The sequence below is a fragment of the Sus scrofa genome, chromosome 12, assembly GCF_054392235.1.
Source record: "Sus scrofa isolate SSC_HxYL_T2T_F1_AM1 chromosome 12, Sscrofa_HxYL_maternal_Yorkshire_Landrace_v2.0, whole genome shotgun sequence".
NCBI classification, from domain to species: domain Eukaryota; kingdom Metazoa; phylum Chordata; class Mammalia; order Artiodactyla; family Suidae; genus Sus; species Sus scrofa.
Window position 1 is genome coordinate 4,505,355 of NC_139394.1, and position 12,091 is coordinate 4,517,445.

The window sequence follows — 12,091 nt, forward strand, 5'->3', positions numbered from 1 at the left end:
GCGCCTGGAGGGACGGAGGACTGGGAAGGCTTTGAGGGAGAGGCGCCTCCGAGCCTGGAAAGGTCGGTTCACAGTCAGGGATGAGGGAAGAGCACTTCCAGGAAAGAGAACCCAGGAGTAGGACCTGGAGGAATCCCCCGGCTGCCAGCAGGGACCCACAGCCGCAGAGGGGGAGGTGGTGGCGCTGTGACGGGCACCAACCACGAGGCCAGGCCCCGAGGGCAAGGGGCGGGACCAAGACCCAGGACAGAAGGCCGGTCCTCCTGGAGCTGCCCTCCTGCGCGGGGGTGGGGAAGGAGGGACCAGGGTCACCTTTCCAGGAAATTCACGACGGTCGCACACGGGATGGGCTGGGAGGGGGCCAAGCCCGCCAGGGGACCCCCGACATTCTTTGTACAGATCTACTCCCTCCCGCACTGAAATCTGTTCCAAATCCTGTAACTGCTGTCGTGGAATAATAACCACATGATATTTCTCCTAATGCGTTTTATAATAACACTTAGGAAGTTTACTCAACTGCTGAGATCATACCCAGCCAAGTTCTGCACACACGAATAATTCCAGGGGAAAAAACGTGCTGACTATCACTTGTTCTACACAGAGACACGGTCTGAACTCTAGTACATCAAAAAAAAGCAAACCTGGCTTTATGCATTGCAGCCTCACGACATACCAAGAAACTGAGAATACCAGGGCCTCCAACAAAACAGGCCTTTCTAAGTGATGTCGAGGGTGGAGTAAGCACTTAGCAAGAAACAAACTACTCCAGGATTTCTCCTAGTTAAGCACCTGTTAGATCATTTTCAAAATACCCACAGAACCCTTTAAATTCTCGAAATAGAGTGTCAGCATGAGGCAGTGCCCACACAGGCCAGCCTTCATCTTAAACCACAGCAAACACTCTCCACTCCCTGAACCGCTACCATCACGGAGACGCCTACTTGCAGACACCCCTGCTCTCACCTTGGGGCGCCCGGACCAGAGGGCCTCGAGGGCATCCGGGCTAAGGAGCCACCAGCACAGGAATCGGAATCGCTAAGCTCCTCTCCAGCGCTCTGGCCATGTGGAAAGTGGCTGTGGGCATCAACCTCTTCCTGCCACATGTTACCCTGCCACTAGGCGCAGGTGACACTCAGCCACAGGGCAGAGAGAAGTCCCATTTCTCCTTGATCATCCAGGAGAATAAGGACCTTACTCAATGCCTAAAGCAACGTCACTGTTCAACAAACATCTCTTGAAACGTGGACTGAAAGCTTACTAAACAAACCAGTGAGTCTAGCTTTGTGCTTCTGGGCTCACCCACCTTGGCCGACCTTTCCGAAATCTGTAAGGTTAATGAACCTGCGTCCCGTTAGCGGAGAAAACGCTAACTTTCTGGAGGGTTAAGGAAAAGGAGGACGTAGAAGTGGCCAGAACCTCGTCTCTGAAACTGCGCAGGACACCAGCACCCCCTTTTATTTGAGCACAAACTACAGTCTACGAAGTTTCTGAAGGCTCTGAAAAATTAAAGTACGAATAGACATTCTAGCTTTATTCACAGAAAGGGCCTAGAAGCAAGGACACTTCGGTTGCAATGAGCAAACCTGGCACTCACACCTTATTTTCTAAATCCCATTCCCATTAAAAAAAAAAAAAAAAAGGAAGCTATGCTCCTTGGAGGACTGGCTGGACACAAGTCTGGGGCGAGGAAAGGTCAGGCCTAGTGTGACGCACTTGTTACCGGGAGCCGAGGACGTGCTCAGTGACTGACGGGGAACCAGCCTGAAGGGCTTCCATTTGTCAACCCAGGGCAACTGGAGCACCAGAAGAAAAAAAAGGCAAAGCATCACACACCACATAATGATACTCAAGGAAAAGAGGCAGGGGAGGAAATTTTACAGAAAAAGATCACCTAACACTCACAAGAGGGAATGACAGAATTAGAAGCAGCACCCTTCTGGAGCCATCAACTTACTACAACTGACGCAGGCCAGGCTGGTCGATGGATGCTACCGAAAGGTGCTTCTCGGAAAGGGTACCGCAGTCCCACCGACTGGGAGTCACAGGGGACGAGGGCACCTCTGTAATGGGAAGATCTGGTGGACATCACCTTAACCCAACGACCGAACTCCGGACCATTCGGGGGACAGCGCGACGGTCCAGCGTGGAGATGGGCCCTCACGACCCCACGCAGCCCTGGACACGAGCGGGGAGCCGAGAGCGAGTCAGGAAGCAACCACCAGACCAAAGAGGCAAATCCAAACCAGGGACCCCTCTACAGAACCACCAGCCTGCCTCTTGAAAAAGAAAAACCAGCAGCTCCCTTTCGGCGCAGTGAGTTAAGGATCCAGCACTGTCACTGGGGCAGCCGGGGTCGCTGCTGTGGCACCGGTTCAAACCCTGACTTGGGAACGTCCACATGTCACAAACACAGCCAAAAAGGAAAACTGTCGGTGTTTTGAAAGATGAACCAAACCAGCACGGGACTGCCTAGCATCAGGGCGGTTGGAGAGCCGCAGGGCAACTGAGGGCAGCGCTGGGCGGGCTCGTGGAGGGAAGCAAAACAGCTGCAAGGAGGAGTTTCGGGAATGTGACCGCACGTCACACGTTAAAGAAATAATATTCTGTCAGCGTCGATGATGACAGCTAGCGGCGATAATGGTGACAGTTATGGAGGAGTCCATCTCCTCCTCAGTAGTTAGGGCAGGAGAGTTCTGACACACACAGCTTACTTCCAAAGGGGTCTGTAAAAACAAGTGTGTATATGTGTGTGAAGAGCCAGATAAAGCAGCTGTGCTAATTTACCCTGGTGAAAGGGATCCAGGTGCTCGCGCATGCTGTCAACTTTCATCGAAAATTTTCAAAACAGAAAGTTGGGGAAATATTAGTAGGAAAAGGTAACTGGGAGGGAGAGTCCACACGTAAACCACCAGAGCTTCTGCACAGAACTGATTAAATGCAAATAGTCACATTTTACACACACACACAAGGAGATTCAGCGCAGGGCTGCCCAAAGCCCAGTGTGGCGGCCAGGTGCACAGCCAAGCGGGACCTGCTCCTTCCCCAGGGGCCTCCTGCCCGGGCCAGCTCACTGCAGCTCTGAGGAGCTCAAGTGTCTGGTTTTTCAAGAGAAGCTTCCCTGTTTTTGTTTCTGCTTTTTAGGGCCGCACACATGGCATATGGAGGTTCCCAGGCTAGGGGTCGAATTGGAGCTGTACCTGCCGGCCTACACCACAGCCACAGCAACCAGGGGATCAAAGCTGCACCTGCCAGCCTACACCACGGCTCACGGCAACACCGGATCCTTAACCCACTGAGCCGGGCCAGGGATTGAACCCACATCCTCATGGATCCTAGTCAGGTTCGTGACCACTGAGCCACAGTGGGAACCCCGAGCTTCTCTAGTGTTAAAATCCTTAGGGGCCGAAGCGCCCACGTTGGCAGGCCTTCCGTTTTACCTCTACACTAAGAAGTCTCCAGGAGAGAAGGAAGGAAGAACCCCACTGTTTCAGCTCCTACCAGGTTCCAATCACTGCATCTGAAAGGCCCAAGTAACTTCCAAATGTCGTCTTCTTCTTCCGCCAACTATCTGCACCACTGTCATCTTCTAATCCCACAAAACATTTATCAAATACAAAAAGCAAGAAAGCTGAACAAAAGTAACTCCCCCAGAAGTAATGGTTTCAGAGGGGGAGGAAAGTGCTTTGGTGCCTCCTCTTGAGAGAAAAATCAACTTTGCGAAGAGAAACAACGACCGGAGTCCTCTGTTCACTCTTTGTTTTTAAATTCAGCGATTGCTGCGACGGTAAAAGCAGCACCTAAGCCTTTTCCATTTGCCGAGAGGAAAGCTGCTCCTGGTACCGAGCCTCCTCCTCCACCCACTCTTCCTCTTTCAAAAGGGATTCGGAGCCTGCAATTTGGGAGCTTGGCAGCAGCACTTCCAGTTTTTAAGCAACCTTTGAATGCAACTGTGACATATTCAAAGCTAGTACTGTGCTAAAGAAAACCATATTTTAGTGAAGACACTTCAACTGGAGAATGGCTGAGCTTAACACTGCATTCGGCCAGGAAAAGCCATTTAAAAGAAATTTCACTCCAGGAACCTACCCTTAAATCGAACTGGGTTCAGACCCAATTTAGCCAACAAACCAAGCCCGTGGCTTTCCCTGAGCCCCGTGGCTCTGCGATGGCACTAGACATGACCCCATTCACGGATCTCCTTCCACCTGGGGAGGAATCAGTGAGCCAAAAAACTAACTGGGGCTGAGTCTCTCCCAGAAGTTGCCAGTGCGCCAAGAAACACATACACACCATCTCAAGAAACTGGCTAATTGACCCAAGTCCTCGGAGCTGTAATTCACTCCCCATTGACGTAACAGGCACAAGAAGAGGCCCCACCCAGCAGGATGCTAAGCTTCCAGAGAGGACCACGGGGAAGGCCCGGGAGTGGGGCTTATGACAGGCGAGACCTAAGAACGCAGAACTGCGCAGCAGCAGCAGCAGCAGAGGGACCTGGGGGTGGGGGACAGGGAGGGAGGGACACACACACACACACACACACACACACACACGGGAGGAGCTGTGCTGATGCAAACACTCAGGCTGCGCGGTTCAAGAAGGCGTCCTGAGGTCTTGAAGGGGGGGCGGCTTCAGAGAACGAAAGACGAGATGGGAACATTCCCGGTGGGAGGAACAGGAGGTACCGGGCCTGCTGCCACAACGCAGAGGCTCATAAACATCTAAGCCCACTCCAGGTACGGAAGGAGACGGCCCCGCAGGGAAGCTGGGAGCCTGCAGTGCATCTCATCCCAACACCTCACCACAGCCCGGTCCTCCCTGGACCTGTGGCTCCACCTCCGAACCGAGGTTCCAAATGACATGCTACTTGTGAAGGAGCATGTTCATACCTGAAGGACACTCATAAAAGCCAAACTGAGGAGACATGTGAGCCGTGTTTTTAAATTTATTTATTTAGCCATGCCCACAGCACACAGAAGTTCCCCGGCCAGGGATGGAACCTGCACCACAGACAGTGGTGACTCGAGCCACAGCAGTGGCAGTACTGGGTCCTTAACCTACTGAACCACCAGGGAACTCCATGAGCTGTTTTTTGTTTTGCTTTTTCTTTTTCAGACCCACCTGAGGCATATGGAAGTTCCTGGGCTGGGGATCGAATCCAAGCCTCAGCCACGACCTTCACCACAGCTCTTGCAACGCCAGATCCTAAACCTACCGCACCACAGCAAGGACTCCCACAAGCCGTTGTAGAGAAAAGCTGTAATCTAGTGAGTCCTGATACACTTCATCCATCCAAATACTTACTGACAACCCAATCAGATGAGCCATTTTTCAAATCAGTACAAGACCTGCAAACAAGAGTAAAACAGCACACCCAATGGTGCCATGTAAATGCTGTATTAACCCAAAGTCATGTCCTTCAAGCACCGGTCTTCAGTGAGACCAAAACATTAAGTCGCAACAACGGACTGGATGCCCACTGGTAAGAGCAAACTAGAAAACACAGTGATTATACTAAACTAAAGATGAATGTGTAAGTTTAATATGCTCCGAGCCATTTCCCTCTAAGATCAATACAGCTTAAGTTTAAATTACGCATTTCATAATTCTTAGACAACCTCCAGGGCCACGGTCCTGACAACACACTTTCCCCAGAGATGATGTTCAGTCTGGAAAAGATGTGTGTTCCCCCTCGGGTGCCCCAGGGTCTAAGGAAAGGGCGTCTAGGAGACTCATGGCGATGCCCAAGGACCCCGTGGGAGGAGCTGGTTTCGTTTCTAGAAACTTCTCATCGAGGCGTGATTATGATATTATGGAAAGCACAATTGTAGCTGAAAGAACAGATGAATGTGCTGCTCATGTAGCACGCGCCAAAACGCTTGCAACTCCAAATATTTCAGACACTTTTTTACCAGGAACACATCCACCCCCCCAACACCCACACCCCCAGTTAGCATGTGATGCTGCAAGCCAGTTCTGTTTGCCTTTTTTTAGGGCCACAGGTGCGGCATATGTAAGATCCCAGGCTAGGGGTCGAATTGGAGCTGCAGCTGCCAGCCTACACCACAGCTAACGGCAGCACCAGATCCTTAACCCACTGAGCAAGGCCAGGGATCAAACCTGCAACCTCATGGATGCTAGTCAAGTTCCTAACCTGCTGAGCCACAACAGGAACTCCTCTGTTTACTTTTGATACAGGAGGCATTTCAACTCGCATCACTCTGCACCACGGCGGGGAAGGGCAGACCCTGGTGAACGACGGTGGGAATTCCGCCTCAAATACCAGTTTCCTTCACTCCTTTGCTCTGCCATGAAATATTCTAAACGTGAAACATTTCTGTTAAAGGATAAGAAACTTCAGGCTCTCTTCTCAAACCCCCATCTCCTCTCTGGGGAACAGCACACGCACTCAGGGCATTCGTGCCAGCTGGGCTGCGGAGCCGTGCGAAGGAGAAGTCGCTGTTTCCGGTGACCATCTGCGTCCCGGGCCCTCCGGCCCCGCTGGACTCCCCCGTCACCAGCTGCCCTTTCACTGACCTTCAGGCGACTCAGCAGGCGGCAGTGACACAATTCTAAGGACCTGGTAAAAATTAGCCACAAAATTAAGACCTGACATGTAAAAAGTTTCACCTCCACAGAGAGGGCAATAATGTGATTTAGCCATATGGTGCTATTTTTAAATGGTGTCCCCAAAGAGGAGAACAGTCGCAGGGCCTTGACGTCGTAAAATGATGAGCGACGCCAGACGGTGCCTGACGCCACCGGGCAGGGGCGGACCTGCTCTGAACGCCCACGGCCGGTGCCGGGCTCCGCCTGGACGGCCACACAAGCTGGGGCTGAACAGTCCTCCCCGTTTAAGACCTTCTGCCCGTTGCTGTCCTAACCCTTTGGGTCACAGAAACAAGTACCCGTACATGACCCCCCCCCCAAAAAAAAGTCCATGAGCAAAGGAACAAAGGAGTGGGTTCAGGGGCACAGCAGGAAGCATCAGCCGAGAGCTGGGACGTCCCCCGAGCAGCGGGCAGCCGACTTGCGGTCGTGACTGCACACGCACCCACGACAGGCGTGTGTCCTGCCACCTCCCCGTTCCTGGGTCACAGCACAAAGGAGTACGTGTCCGTGTTTCACAAGGTTCAGCAAAGGCGACCGGGGCCTTCAACCATCGAGCTGCTGCCATGAGGACAAGACAAGCGGGAAAACGACTGTGGGCAGAAGGAAAACCCCCATCTCGATCCACCTAAAAGGAGGCTCGTTCACACTGGCTGAGGTCTCAGCCGAGGCCTCCGCTAACCCTCCCGCCCTGCTGGCCCAACACACAGGCGGCAGCTGCCCGGCGCGCCTCCGGGCATTCAGCAAGGCCTTGTAGGTACTGGATCTTAGAGTCTTTTTGCTTTTCCTTCGCGTTTTGGCAGTGTATTCCTCTTCAAGAACTGCCAGGCAAAATCCCCACAAACTGTGAACACAATTTAAGGGACGAGCCGTTACCAGGTGTTCAAATACCACCAAAGATACTCCAGCACGCGTCACCCTGCATCGGCTCCATTTCTAATGGGGACGAGAAAACCAAGGCCACACTTGTCCCACTGCGTCGTCTTTGGAGAACATCTCAAGACTGGCAGCTCCGACAAGAGCCTGGGGCTCCGTACTTCCCGCGGGCTTATGATCTTGAAGCAAACCCCTGCCGACGTCTCTGGCGGGCCTATCCGGGATCATTTGCCCTCGGAGCCCTGTCACTTGGCTCCTTGTCAGAGATCCCCAGATTCCGGTTCGCAGCACCCGTGGACGCTCGGCAACCTCTCCGTGGTGCTCCAAGGCCAGAGGAAACCATTCCTTACATTATTAGGCCCAAACAACTGAAAAAGCATTTGTGTCTTAATACCTTAGTAACCCTTTGAAAAAAATCACAGTTAGCTTGAAGGAAAACGTGTTTTTGTTTCAGTCCTAAACAACCAGAGTTATTTGAGGAGTGAGTACCTCTGAGAGTCACACTGCTGCTGCCCTAAACACGGACTCCTCTGTGGTGCTGGCCTTTTAACGCAGCAGCCACTGCAGCCCAAGCTGCACAAGCTGTGACGCCACCGAAGGAAACGCAGTCTGCCCTTGAAACGGCGAGCTGCCTTGAACTTGGAGTCTGCGGTGTCCAAGAAGGTGGAGGATCGCTGTTTCCTCAAGAGTTAAAAACGTCCTCCGGCCCAGGGTGCCCTGGAGGCCTCGGAACACAGTTTGGGAGCTGCGCTTTAAATCTTAGTCATTCCTCCACAGGTCCCTCCGCCGTAAACACAGTATTCAAAACACAAGCACGCGAGCCTCAATCCAACTACCCTCCGCCATCAAAGCTTCTATCGAGTTCAAAGGATCCAGTGTTTCAAGCTCTCGGCCTCCGCATCAAGGCCTTTAAGAATCTGAGAGAGGAGTTCCCGTCGTGGCCCAGTGGTTAACGAATCCGACAAGGAACCATGAGGTTGCGGGTTCAATCCCTGGCCTCGCTCAGTGGGTTAAGGAGCCAGTGTTGCTGTGAGCTGTGGTGTAGGTGGCAGACGAGGCTCGGATCTGGTGTTGCCGTGGCTGTGGCGTAGGCCAGCGGCTACAGCTCTGATTAGGCCCCTTGCCTGGGTCTAGTACGGAGCCCCAGGTTCTTGTCAGAGCTGCCAGTCTTGAGATGTTCTCCACATGCCAAGGGTGGGGCCCTAGAAAAGACAAAAAAAAGACCAAAAAAAAAAAAAAAATCTGCGAGAAAGGTGAGCAAACTTCTTCTGCAAGTAAAGGGCCAAACGGCAAATGTTTTCGGCCTGTGGACCAGCCTCTGGGGCACACGGTCAGCTGGGCCTTTGGAGGACAGACGCGGCCACGGACGACGTGTGAACAAATTGACAACAGTTAGGTTCCAGCAAAACTGTGCTTATAAAGACTGAAATTCGAATTTCACATACTTTTCACATCATAAATTATTCTTTTGCGTTTTTCCCAACTGTTAAAACCTTTAAAAACCGTCTTTAGCTTGCATACAGAAACGGGCAGCGGCCCTGGGGTACCCACTCCTGATTTAAGAGGTTCACCGTAACAGGTCCCGTTTCATTATTTTCTCACAAAAATTCAAGAGTTCTTTTAAATGCCAACCAGGCACAACTGGGAAGGACAAAAGCATGAAAGAAAACCGACGGGATTCTGGCAGCGAGTGGACTGTGACTTCCTCCACTTGTGGTAACTAAACCTTTCTACGCAGCGGGGAGCAGACCCCAACGAACCCTCTAACTTCCACCCACAAATCGGACTGTGTGTGGGGCAGGGACCCCGAGAGGAGGAATGTTCCAGAACCACCTCCTGGAACCCGCCGCCACTACCCACACGTGGCTGCTGAAATTCAACGAGAAGCACCTAACGCGACACTCCTAAGTCACCGATAGGCCAATCAGGCTTTTTCTATTAGAAGCAAATAACATGAAACTTCAGTTCCTCGGCCTCACCAGCCACATCTCAAGTTCAAGAAGTTGCTCCGCTCTTGCCTGACTCATAATGAATAACTCAAATCTGCAGCAAACCTTCTGATCTGACAACGACACACCACGCCTCTGCCCTAGTTTCGGTCCCTGGACGGTAAGGCTGTGGTGACAGGCGCCCTCCACAGCCAGTCTCAGGAGAAATGTCTTCTGTCCGTGAAACCAGAGTCATTCATACTTGCTGATAACCAACCGCATCTAGTACGAGTTTCAAACTGGTTTGATTCACTGGGCTTTGTGAATTAAAGCCCTTTATCTAGAAGCAGAATAGAAGGCGGTGCCCCCTATTTAAAACTTTCTGGCATCCGAGGGAAATTTTTTTAAAAAACAGGCAGCCTCTGAACGCACACCAATCATAAAGCCAAATGGACCGACGAGCAGAGCGATTTGCGAAGAGATGATCATAAAGCTAATTCTTTCAAGGACCCTGACCAAGGCAGCTCGAAGGCCACCTGAAGAGGCTCTGGGGGCAGAGGGACCATCGTCAGGCCACCAGCCCTCCTGCCGCTGAAGCCACCACCCTCTCCATCCCCTGCCAGCGCCCTCCTCCTCAGCTCCTCCCCCGCTGTCCACACTGTACCCCTCACTCGGCCCCAGGATGCGCAGGGCTCGTTTTGGTTTTTGTCTGGAGACTAGTAACTTTAGCAACTGCCTTCCTTCGCTCTTTCTTTTGGTTTGACAATCGAAAAGCACCCCTCTGTGCTCCAGTTCCTCTGGCTTCTGGTTTAGGAATCCTGACTTTAAAATAAATCCGAACAGATCCAGAACGTTGGAAAGGCACCACTGAACCAGAGTACGACCTTTCTTTAAAGGCCAGTGTTCCGCACTGCAAGGTATGTAAAGAAATCGTGGTCCGTCCACCCAGGGGGACGCCCTTCAGCAATGCCACGTAATGACCCCCTTCGCAGGCACCCACGAAGGCGGCCAAAATAATTATGCTGAATCAAAGAGGCTGGGCAAAAAAAAAAAGACCTTATAGGACTCTCTTTTTGGAAAACTCTAGGAAATACAAACTAATGTAGAAGTGGTGGCTGCCTGGGGGTGGCGGTGCCGGGATGGGAAGGAGGGAAAGTTGTAACGGGGCATAAACCTCTGCGGGGGGGCCACGTTTACGATCTTAAGGGCGGCGACCACGCAGGCGCACACATGCCAAAGCTCGGCCAACTACACAGTTTTTCAACATTCAGTTTATTGTCATTTACACCTCAGTCAGGCTGGGAAAACCCCGAGAAAAACCTAAATGCATACAGTTTTCATTGGCAGGTCAACTCAGGGAAGTATCTCTCACAGGGACAGTACTTCCTGATAGAGAAGCTTGATTGGCCATCATCTGGCACGGCGGGAACCCCCAGGCTGCGAGGAGAAAGGCAGCAGAAAGGCTTCACTCATAATCGCTAGGGACCGGGAGCCACCGAGAGGCTCTCGGAAGGCGAGCGGCTAAACGGACCGCGGTACATGCACACAACGGGGTCTTATTCAGCGATAAAGAGAAAGAAGCCATCAAGCCACAAAAGGACGTGGGAGAAACTTAAGTGATCACTGTTTAGTGGAAGACGCCTGGGCGAAAAGGCTGCGGACTGGACTGGATGATCCCAACCAGCCGACGCTCTGGAAACGGCAACAACACCGAGCGAGTGAACAGCGGGGGCTGCGGGGCGCTGGCGGGAGAAGGGGGATGAGGGGTGGGCTCGGAGCATTTTGCGGGCGCTGTCGTGGAGCACAGCAGAGAGCGGGACCCCCACTGCAGCCTGCGGACTCCAGCGAACAGTGAAGCTCACGTGCGGCCCCGCAACCGATGCCAACCACAGGGGAGGCGGCAGAGGCGCCTACCAAGCTCTGACCTATCGCTCCGTTCTCGGTAAGCCCTAAAACAGCCCTAAAAAATACAGTTGAGGGAGTTCCCGCCGTGGCGCAGCAGAAACGAATCCAACCGGGAACCATGAGGTTGCGGGTGCGATCCCTGGCCTCGTTCGTGGGTTAAGGATCCAGCACTGTCACTGCTGTGGCTCAGGTCACTGCTGCGGTGCAAGTTCAATGCCTGGCCTGGGAACTTCTGCAGGCTGTGGGCACAGCCAAAACACACAAAACAAAACAAAACCATCACTTCTCATTTGATGTTTACCTTTTCTACTATACTTCGAAAATGCACCCCCAAACCCATGTGTTCAACCAGGCTAAAGTGACAGTTCTATCCCCCGTGGCCCTAAAAACACAAGATGTGAATGTCACGAGACTGTTGGAGACCAATTATTTTAAGTTTCTAATGAGCACACTAAAACAGAGGAACTAAATATGAAGTAATATCACAGAGGGCTCCTTCCTCCTATAAGGAAAACAAAAAGCCATCAGAAGATAAACACAGAAATGATATTCCAATTTAGGCACTGAGAGTAAACTACCCCCTCTGTAATAATGAAGTAAATACAAGAAATGCGTGGATTTTAGTTCTCAAACTCATTAATTAGCCGAATTAGCACACTCTACCCAGCTGCTGGAAGCAGAAAATACAGCCCTGAAGATAAACATGACCCCAGCCGGAAGGAGACCTTTGATAAAGTCAGCGGCAGGCGCTGGGGGGACGGGAGGGAAGTGGCTGA

At 52.2% G+C, this 12,091-nt stretch overlaps 1 protein-coding gene across 4 annotated transcripts in view; it reads right to left on the reverse strand.

Annotated features, from left to right (window-relative positions):
• The window catches only part of SEC14L1 (SEC14 like lipid binding 1), a 49,398-nt gene that overhangs the window by 18,632 nt on the left and 18,675 nt on the right, over nt 1–12,091 (reverse strand). The gene's annotated exons all lie outside the window — the stretch shown is intronic.